At 56.5% G+C, this 16,122-nt stretch overlaps 1 protein-coding gene across 1 annotated transcript in view; it reads left to right on the top strand.

Moving 5' to 3' along the window:
- The window catches only part of LOC140419822 (ubiquitin carboxyl-terminal hydrolase CYLD-like), a 234,610-nt gene that overhangs the window by 60,115 nt on the left and 158,373 nt on the right, over positions 1–16,122 (top strand). The gene's annotated exons all lie outside the window — the stretch shown is intronic.

Raw genomic sequence — 16,122 nt, forward strand, 5'->3', positions numbered from 1 at the left:
CCGGCCGACAAAATGTCCCGTGGAGTCCGTCACTCAGATGGCCCGCACGTGACTCCTTCCCCCCGGGCCAAAGATTGCCCACCATTGCTTAAAGGGCCACACAGCAGAGTAAGGGTCACCTGAATGGGGTGTCCAATCGGGACACAGAGTCAGGGAGGAGGAACCTCCCCAGGAGCAAGTGTTCTCTCAGGATGGAGGCAGTCCAGAACAAGCAGCGGACACGCTTCCACCCTTGTTGATACTTGTAAATAAATCCTTTGGCCATTCATTAATGGCATCTCTGAAAGCCTGTCGTTACAACGATCTCACAGTTGCCCAGGGACGTACGTTTCTCGTTATATCCCAATTGGGGTTATCATCGACTCTCGTACATTCCGGGTAGTCTCAAGAGGGTTTATTGTTTGGGGTGATGCTGGGGAGGGAGGGGGGGTGGGGAGGGGCAGGGGTGGTTCAGCTAATTTGCAACAACTCCCCAATCGTAAATCACACCCGCTTCAACAGACCTAGTCGTCCGCACAAGAAAGAACACTTCATAGTCAGAGAGTCATAGAACATACAGTGCAGAAGGAGGCCAATCGGCCCATCGAGACTACACCGGCCCTTGGAAGTTAAGCCCACACCTCCACCCTATCCCCGTAACCCCACCTAACCGTTGGACACTGAGGGGCAATTTAGAATGCCCAATCCACCTAACCTGCACATCTTTGGACTGTCGGAGTAAACCGGAGCACCCGGAGGAAACCCACGCAGACACGGGGAGGAAGTGCAGACTCCGCACAGACAGTCACCCGAGGTCGGAATTGAACCTGGGTCCCTGGCGCAGTGAGGCAGCAGTGCTAACCACTGTGCCACCGTGCCGCCCTTCCTCCTCAGACCAGGACGTGAAGCGATGGCTCCGCAAATGTTGATAACCAAGACGGCTTCTCGACACTTTCACATTCGCGCCCTAAAGGTGTAGAAGGCCCACCTTAGCCAATTTCTGGAAATAGCCAATTGGCCTATCGTTTGTCAAGGTGAATTAAGCCCTTGAGGTTTGTAGCGCACAAAGACTCTGTGAGACGAATAGAGTGAAGTCGATGAGGCTTTATTAAGCGTGTTTGTTCCCCCGCAGCTCGATAGTAGAATGGCCTGCGGGGGAGGACTCTGGCTTCTTATACTCCGCCTTCAGGGCGGAGCTAGAGGTCAACGGCCAACCAGGACCCGGGATCTGTCAGCCAATGACATTAGGGCTTCCAGTCCCACATGACCCCTAATACATACTACCACATTCACCCCTTGTCAAAAATGAACCCGGCGGGGTGATGCTTCGTATGGTGGTAAGGGTTTACAGGGCTGGTCCTGGGAGGAAAAAAAAACATTCACATGGCAATACAGTATTGTACAATTTTGTCCTGTTTCAACTATTTACAGAAGGTATCGGGAGAAAAGCAAAATGTTCTTGTGAAAAGTCCATATATTGATTTAGATCGACGCCACGAGTCGGTCGGGCGATCTGGTCGTCCGTGTCGATCGCCTCGGCCCCGGTGGTGGTGGTGGTGCTTGTACCGGTGTTGTCGTCTCCGGGAGCCGTACGGTTTCCGCTTGGGCTTTATTCTTGGTCGGGCCTGAGGGGAGGGGAACCGATCCTCCTGGGAAGGGGGCGGTCGCGGGGTGCGGCAGTGGCAGGAAGGGCGGGGGGGGTTGGGTGAATGGTGTCGGGGGGGTGTGTGTGTTGCCGGCGGGCGCCAGATCCCGCAGGGAGACCGTGTCCTGTCGGCCGTCGGGGTACTCCACGTAAGCGTATTGCGGGTTCGCGTGGAGGAGGTGAACCCTTTCGACCAACGGGTCCGCCTTATGTGCCCGCACATGCTTTCGGAGCAAGATGGGTCCTGGGGCCGCCAGCCAGGTCGGCAGCGACGTTCCAGAGGAGGACCTCCTAGGGAAGACAAGGAGACGCTCATGAGGCCTTTGATTAGTGCTCGTACATAATAGCGACCGGATGGAGTGGAGAGCGTCCGGGAGGACCTCCTGTCACCGTGAAACTGGGAGGTCCCTGGACCATAGGGCCAGTAGGACGGTCTTCCAGACCGTGCCGTTCTCCCTCTCTACTTGCCCGTTCCCCCGGGGGTTGTAGCTGGTCGTCCTGCTCGAGGCTATGCCCTTGCTGAGCAGGAACTGGCGCAGCTCGTCACTCATGAAAGAGGACCCCCTGTCGCTGTGGACGTATGCGGGGCAACCGAACAGTGTGAAGATGGTGTTCAGGGCTTTAATGACTGTGGCCGCGGTCATGTCAGAGCAGGGAATGGCAAAAGGGAAGCGGGAGTATTCGTCCACCACATTAAGAAAGTATGTGTTGCGGTCGGTGGAGGGGAGGGGCCCTTTGAAATCCAGACTAAGGCGTTCAAAGGGGCGGGAAGCCTTAATCAGGTGCGCACCATCCGGTCTGAAAAAATGCGGTTTGCATTCCGCGCAGATGTGGCAGTCCCTTGTGACTGTACGGACCTCCTCTAAAGAGTATGGGAGATTGCGGGACTTGATAAAGTGGAAAAACCGAGTGACCCCCGGGTGGCAGAGGTCCTCGTGGAGGGTTTGGAGGCGGTTAATTTGTGCGTTGGCACATGTGCCGCGGGATAGGGCATCGGACGGCTCGTTCAGCTTTCCGGGACAATACAAGATCTCGTAGTTGAAGGTGGAGAGCTCGATCCTCCACCTTAAGATCTTGTCGTTTTTGATTTTGCCCCGCAGTGCATTATCGAACATGAAGGCTACCGACCGTTGGTCAGTGAGGAGAGTGAATCTCCTGCCGGCCAGGTAATGCCTCCAATGTCGCACAGCTTCCACTATGGCTTGGGCTTCCTTTTCCACTGAGGAGTGGCGGATTTCTGAGGCGTGGAGGGTCCGGGAGAAAAAGGCCACGATCTGCCCGCTTGGTAAAGGGTGGCCGCTAGAGCTACGTCTGAGGCGTCGCTCTCGACCTGGAAGGGGAGGGACTCGTCGATGGCGCGCATCGTGGCCTTTGCGATATCCGCTTTGATGCGGCTGAAGGCCTGGCAAGCCTCTGTCGACAGAGGGAAGGTAGTGGTCTGTATTAGGGGGCGGGCCTTGTCTGCGTACTGGGGGACCCACTGGGCGTAGTATGAAAAAAACCCCAGGCAGCGTTTCAGGGCTTTTGGGCAGTGCGGGAGGGGAAATTCCATGAGGGCATGCATACGTTCGGGGTCGGGGCCTATTATCCCATTGCGCACTACGTAGCCCAGAATGGCTAGCCGATTGGTGCTAAAAACGCACTTGTCCTCGTTGTACGTGAGGTTCAAGGCTTTGGCGGTCTGGAGGAATTTTTGGAGGTTGGCGTCGTGGTCCTGCTGATCGTGGCCGCAGATGGTTACATTGTCGAGATACGGGAACGTGGCCCGCAACCCATGTTGATCAACCATTCGGTCCATCTCCCGTTGGAAGACCGAGACCCCGTTTGTGACGCCAAATGGGACCCTTAGGAAATGGTATAATCGCCCGTCTGCCTCGAAGGCTGTGTACTTGCGGTCACTTGGGCGGATGGGGAGCTGATGGTAGGCGGACTTGAGGTCCACGGTGGAGAAGACTTTATATTGGGCAATCCGATTGACCATGTCGGATATGCGGGGGAGAGGGTACGCGTCTAGTTGTGTGTACCTGTTGATGGTCTGGCTATAGTCTATGACCATCCTTTGTTTCTCCCCTGTCTTCACTACTACCACCTGTGCTCTCCAGGGACTATTGCTGGCCTGGATTATGCCTTCCTTTAGTAGCCGCTGGACTTCGGACCGAATGAAGGTCCGGTCCTGGGCGCTGTACCGTCTGCTCCTAGTGGCGACGGGTTTGCAATCCGGGGTGAGGTTCGCAAACAAGGACGGGGGTTGCACCTTGAGGGTTGCGAGGCCGCAGATAGTGAGTGGGGGTATGGGGCCGCCGAATTTGAACGTAAGGCTCTGTAGATTGCATTGGAAATCTAATCCCAGTAATGTGGGGGCGCAGAGTTGGGGAAGGACGTTTAGTTTGTAGTTTTTGAACTCCCTCCCCTGCACCGTTAGGGTAACTATGCAGAATCCTTGGATCTGTACGGAGTGGGATCCTGCAGCTAGGGAAATCTTTTGTGCGCTGGGATAGGTGGTCAAGGAACAGCGTCTTACCGTGTCCGTGTGGATAAAGCTCTCCGTGCTCCCGGAGTCGACTAGGCATGGTGTCTCGTGGCCGTTTATTAGCACCGTTGTCGTCGTCGTCTGGAGTGTCCGGGGCCGAGCTTGATCGAGCGTAATTGAAGCGAGACGTGGTTGTAGTAGCGGAGTGGGGTCCGTTGTTGCCGTCCAAGATGGCGTCGGGATGAACAAAATGGCCGCCCCCATACATCGCACATGGCTGGGGGTCACAAGATGGCGGCGGGGGTGGACAAAATGGCCGCCCCACGCGTCGTAGAGGTTTGGGGTGGTCCAAGATGGCGGCACCCTTCCTCCCCTCGTGGTGGCCGGGACCCGAAATGGCGGCGTCTGCAGGTCGCACATGGGGCGCTGGGGGGGTTGGGGAGCGTTAGGACCGCGCGGGGCTCCCTCATCTCCGGGGACAGCGGTGGTCGGGACCAAAGTTGGTAGCGCCGGCGGGTCAGACGTGGGGCGCGGGGGGGGCGTTAGGGGGGCGTTAGAGACGCCCAGAACTCCCTCTTCTCCGTGGGGAGTGGTGGTCGGGACCCAAAGAGTTAGCACCGGCGGGTCATACATGAGGTGCGGGGGGGGGGGGGGGGGCGTTGGGGAGCGTAAGCGGCGTGCAGGGCTCCCTGTTCTCCCGGGACCGCGGTGGTCGGGACCCAGAGCGGCTGCGCCTGCGGGTCGTACATGGGGCGCTGGGGGGGTTGGGGAGCGTAAACGGCTTGCAGGGCTCCCTGTTCTCCCGGGACAGCGGCGACCTCGCGGGACCGGCACACAACCGCGAAATGGCCCTTTTTCCCGCAGCTGTTGCAGATCGCTGCGCGGGCCGGGCAGCGCTGCCGGGGGTGTTTCACCTGGCCGCAGAAATAGCAGCGGGCGCCCCCGGTGCGACTTGGCGTTTGGACCGCGCAAGCCTGTGGGGTGTCCGGGGGGGGGGGTGGGTTTGTCGCGACGGGTACGTACGGAGCCCAATGGGCTGCCGCGCGGTCGGGGCCGTAGGCGCGGGTATTACGCGCGGCCACGTCTAGGGAGGCTGCTAGGGCCCGTGCCTCTGATAGTCCTAGCGACTCTCTTTCTAGAAGTCTTTGGCGGATTTGGGAGGAATTCATACCTGCCACAAAAGCATCGCGCATTAACATGTCCATGTGTTCATTTGCGTTCACCGAAGGGCAGCTGCAGGCTCGTCCCAAAATCAGCAGCGCAGCGTAGAATTCGTCCATCGATTCTCCGGGACCTTGCCGTCTCGTCGCGAGCTGGTAGCGAGCGTACATTTGGTTAACTGGGCGGACATAGAGACTTTTCAGTGCTGCGAACGCCGTCTGGAAATCTTCCGAGTCTTCGATGAGGGAGAAGATCTCCGTGCTTACCCTCGAGTGCAGGACCTGTAGTTTTTGGTCTTCTGTGACCCGGCCGGTGGCCGTTCTGAGGTAGGCCTCGAAACAAGTCTGCCAGTGCTTGAAGGCTGCTGCCGCGTTCACTGCGTGGGGGCTGATCCTCAGGCAGTCCGCAATGATCCTGAGCTCCATAGTCCTTTTTAGGCACGCTTAATAAATTGTAGCGCACAAAGACTCCGTGAGAAGAATAGAGTGAAGTCGATGAGGCTTTATTAAGCGTGTCTGTTCCCCCGCAGCTCGATAGTAGAATGGCCTGCGGGGGAGGACGCCTGCTTCTTATACTCCGCCTTCAGGGCGGAGCTAGAGGTCAACGGCCAACCAGGACCCGGGATCTGTCAGCCAATGACATTAGGGCTTCCAGTCCCACATGACCCCTAATACATACTACCACAAGGTTTCAGCTAATTACGTGCTCGTTGTCTTCACCTTCAGCGAACCTTCAGCGATATCCCTTATCTTGAGTTGGCCTAATCATTTATTGACATAACTGTCAGCCTGATCTATCATCGGCCATTTTGAGTTACACCTATTCGCCTGTTAGCCCCATTGCTCCTACACTTCGGTCAGTCGGAGAGGGATGGTGGAGGAGGAGGACTACCTTGTTGAACCTGCTCCTGGGCCTGGCCGTGAACAGGCCGCAGGCAGCGGGCAGTCAAGAAGTCAGGAGGGGGGTGGAGAGGGGCAGGCTGCGGGGTGAGGTGGGGGGAGAGGGGGGGGAGAGTTCTGACCCAACCGTCTACTACGTTTGTGCTCGAACGGCCTTGGGGAGGGAGTGCACGGTGTGTGCCCGGCATGCTTCAGGCGTTTCCCGGGGAGGGGGTGTGCTCGGGGAGGGGGTGTGCTGATACGCGGGGTGCCCACGGGGCGTGGAAGCGTTCGACGGTGCCGGTGGACACCGCGTGGTTTCTGCTCGGGGGGGGGGGGGGGGAACCCGGCAGTGCAGGTAGCAGCGGTAGAGGTTGAGAGCACCGCCCCCCCCCTTCCCCCAACTCTCCGCTGTCCAGACCTTTTAATGACCACCCTTGGCCATGAGGAGGTCGCCCTCCTCCCGCTCCCTCCCACCTCCACACGGGGTGCCCATGAGCTGCATGTTATTTCACCAGCCTCACTGATACACCCATTGATCAATCCTTATTCAGTAATTGCCTCACAATCAAGGCCGTCTATCTCACAAGTCTGGTTGGTTTCCAATAATGCAGTAACTGCTTCAGTTGCTCTGATGGTTTCTTCCGGCAATGCTCGTGCACAAAATGGCTTCCGGCCATGTTAAGTTTATGACGCCAAATATTTGAGGCAGTCTACGAAATGGTCGTCAACACTGTAACTGGGGCATGGATACTCTGGGCTGGATTCTGCGTAGCCCGACACCGAAATCGTGCTCGCCGACGGGGCGGAGAATGGATTGCCGCCGGTCAGCCTTGCCCCGCCCCCCCTCCAAACTGATGTCACCGCGACGCGCGACGCGTGCCGTTTCGGGCGGTGCTGGACCACCGACGGCCGGCCCACCAGCGATGCTCCGCCCCAGACGGACAGAGATCCCGACGGCGCGGGACAAGCGTGGCCGCAGTGGTCAGGAACCAGGGGCGGGATTCTCCGACCCCCCCGCCGGGCTGGAGAATCGCCGGAGAGTGATGTTACCCCAGAGTGAGGGGGGAGGGGTATTGGAGAGTGATGTTACCCCAGAGTGAGGGGGGAGGGGTATTGGAGAGTGATGTTACCCCAGAGTGAGGGGGGAGGGGTATTGGAGAGTGATGTTACCCCAGAGTGAGGGGGAGGGGTATTGGAGAGTGATGTTACCCCAGAGTGAGGGGGGAGGGGTATTGGAGAGTGATGTTACCCCAGAGTGAGGGGGGAGGGGTATTGGAGAGTGATGTTACCCCAGAGTGAGGGGGAGGGGTATTGGAGAGTGATGTTACCCCAGAGTGAGGGGGGAGGGGTACTGGAGAGTGATATTACCCCAGAGTGAGGGGGGAGGGGTACTGGAGAGTGATATTACCCCAGAGTGAGGGGGAGGGGTATTGGAGAGTGACGTTACCCCAGAGTGAGGGGGAGGGGTATTGGAGAGTGATGTTACCCCAGAGTGAGGGGGGAGGGGTACTGGAGAGTGATATTACCCCAGAGTGAGGTGGAGGGGTATTGGAGAGTGATATTACCCCAGAGTGAGGGGGGAGGGGTATTGGAGAGTGATATTACCCCAGAGTGAGGGGGAGGGGTATTGGAGAGTGACGTTACCCCAGAGTGAGGGGGAGGGGTATTGGAGAGTGATGTTACCCCAGAGTGAGGGGGGAGGGGTACTGGAGAGTGATATTACCCCAGAGTGAGGTGGAGGGGTATTGGAGAGTGATATTACCCCAGAGTGAGGGGGGAGGGGTATTGGAGAGTGATATTACCCCAGAGTGAGGGGGGAGGGGGATTGGAGAGTGATGTTACCCCAGAGTGAAGGGGGAGGGGTATTGGAGAGTGATGTTACCCCAGAGTGAGGGGGAGGGGTACTGGAGAGTGATGTTACCCCAGAGTGAGGGGGGAGGGTTATTGGAGAGTGATATTACCCCAGAGTGAGTGGGGAGGGGTATTGGAGAGTGATATTACCCCAGAGTGAGTGGGGAGGGTTATTGGAGAGTGATATTACCCCACAGTGAGGGGGGAGGGGTACTGGAGAGTGATGTTACCCCAGAGTGAGGGGGGAGGGGTATTGGAGAGTGATATTACCCCAGAGTGAGTGGGGAGGGTTATTGGAGAGTGATATTACCCCACAGTGAGGGGGGAGGGGTACTGGAGAGTGATATTACCCCAGAGTGAGGGGGAGGGGTATTGGAGAGTGATATTACCCCAGAGTGAGGGGGAGGGGTATTGGAGAGTGATATTACCCCAGAGTGAGGGTGGAGGGGTACTGGAGAGTGAAGTTACCCCTGAGTGAGGGGGGAGGGGTATTGGAGAGTGATGTTACCCCAGAGTGAGGGGGAGGGTTATTGGAGAGTGATATTACCCCAGAGTGAGGGGGGAGGGGTATTGGAGAGTGATATTACCCCAGAGTGAGTGGGGAGGGTTATTGGAGAGTGATATTACCCCAGAGTGAGGGGGGAGGGGTACTGGAGAGTGATATTACCCCAGAGTGAGGGGGGAGGGGTATTGGAGAGTGATGTTACCCCAGAGTGAGGGGGGAGGGGTATTGGAGAGTGATGTTACCCCAGAGTGAGGGGGGAGGGGTATTGGAGAGTGATATTACCCCAGAGTGAGTGGGGAGGGTTATTGGAGAGTGATATTACCCCAGAGTGAGGGTGGAGGGGTACTGGAGAGTGAAGTTACCCCTGAGTGAGGGGGGAGGGGTATTGGAGAGTGATGTTACCCCAGAGTGAGGGGGAGGGTTATTGGAGAGTGATATTACCCCAGAGTGAGGGGGGAGGGGTATTGGAGAGTGATATTACCCCAGAGTGAGTGGGGAGGGTTATTGGAGAGTGATATTACCCCAGAGTGAGGGTGGAGGGGTACTGGAGAGTGAAGTTACCCCTGAGTGAGGGGGGAGGGGTATTGGAGAGTGATGTTACCCCAGAGTGAGGGGGGAGGGGTATTGGAGAGTGATGTTACCCCAGAGTGAGGGGGAGGGGTATTGGAGAGTGATATTACCCCAGAGTGAGGGGGAGGGGTATTGGAGAGTGACGTTACCCCAGAGTGAGGGGGAGGGGTATTGGAGAGTGATATTACCCCAGAGTGAGGGGGAGGGGTATTGGAGAGTGATGTTACCCCAGAGTGAGGGGGAGGGGTATTGGAGAGTGATATTACCCCAGAGTGAGGGGGAGGGGTATTGGAGAGTGACGTTACCCCAGAGTGAGTGGGGAGGGTTATTGGAGAGTGATATTACCCCAGAGTGAGGGGGGAGGGGTATTGGAGAGTGATATTACCCCAGAGTGAGGGGGGAGGGGTATTGGAGAGTGATGTTACCCCAGAGTGAGGGGGAGGGGTATTGGAGAGTGATATTACCCCAGAGTGAGGGGGAGGGGTATTGGAGAGTGACGTTACCCCAGAGTGAGTGGGGAGGGTTATTGGAGAGTGATATTACCCCAGAGTGAGGGGGGAGGGGTACTGGAGAGTGAAGTTACCCCAGAGTGAGGGGGGAGGGGTATTGGAGAGTGTTGTTATACCCAGAGTGAGGGGGAGGGGTATTGGAGAGTGATATTACCCCAGAGTGAGGGGGGAGGGGTATTGGAGAGTGATATTACCCCAGAGTGAGTGGGGAGGGTTATTGGAGAGTGATATTACCCCAGAGTGAGGGTGGAGGGGTACTGGAGAGTGAAGTTACCCCTGAGTGAGGGGGGAGGGGTATTGGAGAGTGATGTTACCCCAGAGTGAGGGGGAGGGTTATTGGAGAGTGATATTACCCCAGAGTGAGGGTGGAGGGGTACTGGAGAGTGAAGTTACCCCAGAGTGAGGGGGGAGGGGTATTGGAGAGTGTTGTTACCCCAGAGTGAGGGGGAGGGGTATTGGAGAGTGATATTACCCCACAGTGAGGGGGGAGGGGTATTGGACAGTGATATTACCCCAGAGTGAGTGGGGAGGGTTATTGGAGAGTGATATTACCCCAGAGTGAGGGTGGAGGGGTACTGGAGAGTGAAGTTACCCCTGAGTGAGGGGGGAGGGGCATTGGAGAGTGATGTTACCCCAGAGTGAGGGGGAGGGGTATTGGAGAGTGATATTACCCCAGAGTGAGGGGGAGGGGTATTGGAGAGTGACGTTACCCCAGAGTGAGTGGGGAGGGTTATTGGAGAGTGATAATACCCCAGAGTGAGGGGGGAGGGGTATTGGAGAGTGATATTACCCCAGAGTGAGGGGGAGGGGTATTGGAGAGTGACGTTACCCCAGAGTGAGTTTGGACGGTTATTGGAGAGTGATATTACCCCAGAGTGAGGGGGGAGGGGTATTGGAGAGTGACGTTACCCCAGAGTGAGTGGGGAGGGTTATTGGAGAGTGATATTACCCCAGAGTGAGGGGGGAGGGGTATTGGAGAGTGATATTACCCCAGAGTGAGGGGTACGGGTATTGGAGAGTGATGTTACCCCAGAGTGAGGGGGGAGGGGTACTGGAGAGTGATGTTACCCCAGAGTGAGGGGGGAGGGGTACTGGAGAGTGATATTACCCCACAGTGAGGGGAAGGGGTACTGGAGAGTGATGTTACCCCACAGTGTGGGGGAGGGTTATTGGAGAGTGATATTACCCCAGAGTGAGGGAGGAGGGGTACTGGAGAGTAATGTTACCCCAGAGTGAGGGGGGAGGGGTATTGGAGAGTGATATTACCCCAGAGTGAGGGGGGAGGGGTATTGGAGAGTGAAATTACCCCACAGTGAGGGAGGAGGGGTACTGGATAGTGATGTTACCCCAGAGTGAGGGGGGAGGGGTATTGGAGAGTGATATTACCCCAGAGTGAGGGGGGAGGTGTATTGGAGAGTGATGTTACCCCAGAGTGAGGGGGGAGGGGTATTGGAGAGTGATATTACCCCAGAGTGAGGGGGGAGGGGTATTGGAGAGTGCTATTACCCCACAGTGAGGGGGAGGGGTATTGTAGAGTGATGTTCCCCCAGAGTAAGGGCCGAGGGGTATTGGAGAGTGATGTTACCCCAGAGTGAGGGGGGAGGGGTACTGGAGAGTGATGTTACCCCAGAGTGAGGGGGGAGGGGTATTGGAGATTGATGTTACCCCAGTGTGAGGGGGAGGGGTATTGGAGAGTGATGTTACGCCAGAGTGAGGGGGGAGGGATATTGGAGAGTGATATTACCCCAGAGTGAGGGGGGAGGGGTATTGGAGAGTGCTATTACCCAACAGTGAGGGGGAGGGGTATTGTAGAGTGATGTTACCCCAGAGTGAGGGGGCGAGGGGTATTGGAGAGTGATGTTGCCCCAGAGTGAGGAGGGAGGGGTATTCGAGAGTGCTATTACCCCAGAGTGAGGGGAAGGGGTATTGGAGAGTGATGTTACCCCAGGGTGAGGGGGGAGGGGTATTGGAGAGTGATGTTACCCCAGAGTGAGGGGGAGGGGTATTGGAGAGTGATGTTACCCCAGAGTGAGGGGGGAGGGGTATTGGAGAGTGATGTTACCCCAGAGTGAGGGGGGAGGGGTATTGGAGAGTGATATTACCCCAGAGTGAGGGGGAGGGGTATTGGAGAGTGACGTTACCCCAGAGTGAGAGGGGAGGGTTATTGGAGAGTGATATTACCCCAGAGTGAGGGGGGAGGGGTATTGGAGAGTGACGTTACCCCAGAGTGAGGGGGGAGGGGTATTGGAGAGTGATATTACACCACAGTGAGGGGGGGGGGTATTGGAGAGTGATATTACCCCAGAGTGAGTGGGGAGGGTTATTGGAGAGTGATATTACCCCAGAGTGAGGGGGGAGGGGTACTGGAGAGTGAAGTTACCCCAGAGTGAGGGGGGAGGGGTATTGGAGAGTGTTGTTACCCCAGAGTGAGGGGGAGGGGTATTGGAGAGTGATATTACCCCAGAGTGAGGGGGAGGGGTATTGGAGAGTGACGTTACCCCAGAGTGAGTGGGGAGGGTTATTGGAGAGTGATAATACCCCAGAGTGAGGGGGGAGAGGTATTGGAGAGTGATATTACCCCAGAGTGAGGGGGAGGGGTATTGGAGAGTGACGTTACCCCAGAGTGAGTGGGGAGGGTTATTGGAGAGTGATATTACCCCAGAGTGAGGGGGGAGGGGTATTGGAGAGTGACGTTACCCCAGAGTGAGTGGGGAGGGTTATTGGAGAGTGATATTACCCCAGAGTGAGGGGGGAGGGGTATTGGAGAGTGGTATTACCCCAGAGTGAGGGGTATTGGAGAGTGACGTTACCCCAGAGTGAGGGGGAGGGGTATTGGAGAGTGATATTACCCCACAGTGAGGGGGAGGGGTATTGGAGAGTGATATTACCCCAGAGTGAGGGGGAGGGGTATTGGAGAGTGACGTTACCCCAGAGTGAGTGGGGAGGGTTATTGGAGAGTGATAATACCCCAGAGTGAGGGGGGAGGGGTATTGGAGAGTGATATTACCCCAGAGTGAGGGGGAGGGGTATTGGAGAGTGACGTTACCCCAGAGTGAGTTTGGACGGTTATTGGAGAGTGATATTACCCCAGAGTGAGGGGGGAGGGGTATTGGAGAGTGACGTTACCCCAGAGTGAGTGGGGAGGGTTATTGGAGAGTGATATTACCCCAGAGTGAGGGGGGAGGGGTATTGGAGAGTGATATTACCCCAGAGTGAGGGGTACGGGTATTGGAGAGTGATGTTACCCCAGAGTGAGGGGGGAGGGGTACTGGAGAGTGATGTTACCCCAGAGTGAGGGGGGAGGAGTACTGGAGAGTGATATTACCCCACAGTGAGGGGAAGGGGTACTGGAGAGTGATGTTACCCCACAGTGTGGGGGAGGGTTATTGGAGAGTGATATTACCCCAGAGTGAGGGAGGAGGGGTACTGGAGAGTAATGTTACCCCAGAGTGAGGGGGGAGGGGTATTGGAGAGTGATATTACCCCAGAGTGAGGGGGGAGGGGTATTGGAGAGTGAAATTACCCCACAGTGAGGGAGGAGGGGTACTGGATAGTGATGTTACCCCAGAGTGAGGGGGGAGGGGTATTGGAGAGTGATATTACCCCAGAGTGAGGGGGGAGGTGTATTGGAGAGTGATGTTACCCCAGAGTGAGGGGGGAGGGGTATTGGAGAGTGATATTACCCCAGAGTGAGGGGGGAGGGGTATTGGAGAGTGCTATTACCCCACAGTGAGGGGGAGGGGTATTGTAGAGTGATGTTCCCCCAGAGTAAGGGCCGAGGGGTATTGGAGAGTGATGTTACCCCAGAGTGAGGGGGGAGGGGTACTGGAGAGTGATGTGACTCCAGAGTGAGGGGGGAGGGGTATTGGAGATTGATGTTACCCCTGTGTGAGGGGGAGGGGTATTGGAGAGTGATGTTACGCCAGAGTGAGGGGGGAGGGATATTGGAGAGTGATATTACCCCAGAGTGAGGGAGGAGGGGTATTGGAGAGTGATATTACCCCAGAGTGAGGGGGGAGGTGTATTGGAGAGTGATGTTACCCCAGAGTGAGGGGGAGGGGTATTGGAGAGTGATATTACCCCAGAGTGAGGAGGGAGGGGTATTCAAGAGTGCTATTACCCCAGAGTGAGGGGAAGGGGTATTGGAGAGTGATGTTACCCCAGAGTGAGGGGGGAGGGGTATTGGAGAGTGATGTTACCCCAGAGTGAGGGGGGAGGGGTATTGGAGAGTGATGTTACCCCAGAGTGAGGGGGGAGGGGTATTGGAGAGTGATGTTACCCCAGAGTAAGGGGGAGGGGTATTGGAGAGTGATATTACCCCGGAGTGAGGGGGAGGGGTATTGGAGAGTGACGTTACCCCAGAGTGAGTGGGGAGGGTTATTGGAGAGTGATATTACCCCAGAGTGAGGGGGGAGGAGTATTGGAGAGTGACGTTACCCCAGAGTGAGGGGGGAGGGGTATTGGAGAGTGATATTACACCACAGTGAGGGGGGGGGGGGGTATTGGAGAGTGATATTACCCCAGAGTGAGTGGGGAGGGTTATTGGAGAGTGATATTACCCCAGAGTGAGGGGGGAGGGGTACTGGAGAGTGAAGTTACCCCAGAGTGAGGGGGGAGGGGTATTGGAGAGTGTTGTTACCCCAGAGTGAGGGGGAGGGGTATTGGAGAGTGATATTACCCCAGAGTGAGGGGAAGGGGTATTGGAGAGTGACGTTACCCCAGAGTGAGTGGGGAGGGTTATTGGAGAGTGATAATACCCCAGAGTGAGGGGGGAGAGGTATTGGAGAGTGATATTACCCCAGAGTGAGGGGGAGGGGTATTGGAGAGTGACGTTACCCCAGAGTGAGTGGGGAGGGTTATTGGAGAGTGATATTACCCCAGAGTGAGGGGGGAGGGGTATTGGAGAGTGACGTTACCCCAGAGTGAGTGGGGAGGGTTATTGGAGAGTGATATTACCCCAGAGTGAGGGGGGAGGGGTATTGGAGAGTGATATTACCCCAGAGTGAGGGGTATTGGAGAGTGACGTTACCCCAGAGTGAGGGGGAGGGGTATTGGAGAGTGATATTACCCCACAGTGAGGGGGGAGGGGTATTGCAGAGTGACGTTACCCCAGAGTGAGGGGGAGGGGTATTGGAGAGTGATATTACCCCAGAGTGAGGGGGAGGGGTATTGGAGAGTGATATTATCCCAGAGTAAGGGGGAGGGCTATTGGAGAGTGATATTACCCCAGAGTGAGGAGAGAGGGGTATTGGAGAGTGATATTACCCCACAGTGAGTGGGGAGGGGTATTGGAGAGTGATATTACCCCACAGTGAGGGGGGAGGGGTATTGGAGAGTGATATTACCCCACAGTGAGGGGGAGGGGTACTGGAGAGTGATATTACCCCAGAGTGAGAGGGGAGGGGTATTGGAGAGTGATATTACCCCAGAGTGAGGGGGAGAAGTATTGGAGAGTGACGTTACCCCAGAGTGAGTGGGGAGGGTTATTGGAGAGTGATATTACCCCAGAGTGAGGGGGGAGTGGTATTGGAGAGTGACGTTACCCCAGAGTGAAGGCGAGGGGTATTGGAGAGTGATATTACCCCAGAGTGAGGGGGGAGGGGTATTGGAGAGTGATATTACCCCAGAGTGAGGGGGGAGGGGTATTGGAGAGTGATGTTGCCCCAGAGTGAGGGGGAGGGGTACTGGAGAGTGATGTTACACCAGAGTGAGGGGGGAGGGGTATTGGAGAGTGATATTACCCCAGAGTGAGGGGGAGGGGTATTGGAGAGTGATGTTACCCCAGAGTGAGGGGAAGGGGTATTGGAGAGTGATATTACCCCAGAGTGAGGGGGAGGGGTATTGGAGAGTGACGTTACCCCAGAGTGAGGGGGGAGGGGTATTGGAGAGTGATATTACCCCAGAGTGAGGGGGGAGGGGTATTGGAGAGCGATACTACCCCAGATTGAGGGGGGGGAGGGGTATTGGAGAGTGATGTTACCCCAGAGTGAGGGGGGAGGGGTACTGGAGAGTGATGTTACCCCAGAATGAGGGGGAGGGGTATTGGAGAGTGATATTACCCCAGAGTGAGGGGGGAGGGGTATTGGAGAGTGATGTTATCCCAGAGTGAGGGGAAGGGGTATTGGAGAGTGATATTACCCCAGAGTGAGGGGGGGGGTATTGGAGAGTGATGTTACCCCAGAGTGAGGGAGGGGTATTGGAGAGTGATATTGCCCCAGAGTGAGGGCGAGGGGTATTGGAGAGTGATATTACCCCAGAGTGAGGGGGGAGGGGTATTGGAGAGTGATATTACCCCACAGTGAGGGGGGAGCGGTATTGGAGAGTGATATTACCCCAGAGTGAGTGGGGAGGGTTATTGGAGAGTGATATTACCCCAGAGTGAGGGCGGAGGGGTACTGGAGAGTGAAGTTACCCCAGAGTGAGCGGGGAGGGGTATTGGAGCGTGATGTTAGCCCAGAGTGAGGGGGGAGGGGTATTGGAGAGTGATATTACCCCAGAGTGAGGGGAAGGGGTATTGGAGAGTGACGTTACACCAGAGTGAGTGGGGAGGG

This window comes from Scyliorhinus torazame, chromosome 5 (assembly GCF_047496885.1).
Source record: "Scyliorhinus torazame isolate Kashiwa2021f chromosome 5, sScyTor2.1, whole genome shotgun sequence".
Lineage (NCBI taxonomy): Eukaryota > Metazoa > Chordata > Chondrichthyes > Carcharhiniformes > Scyliorhinidae > Scyliorhinus > Scyliorhinus torazame.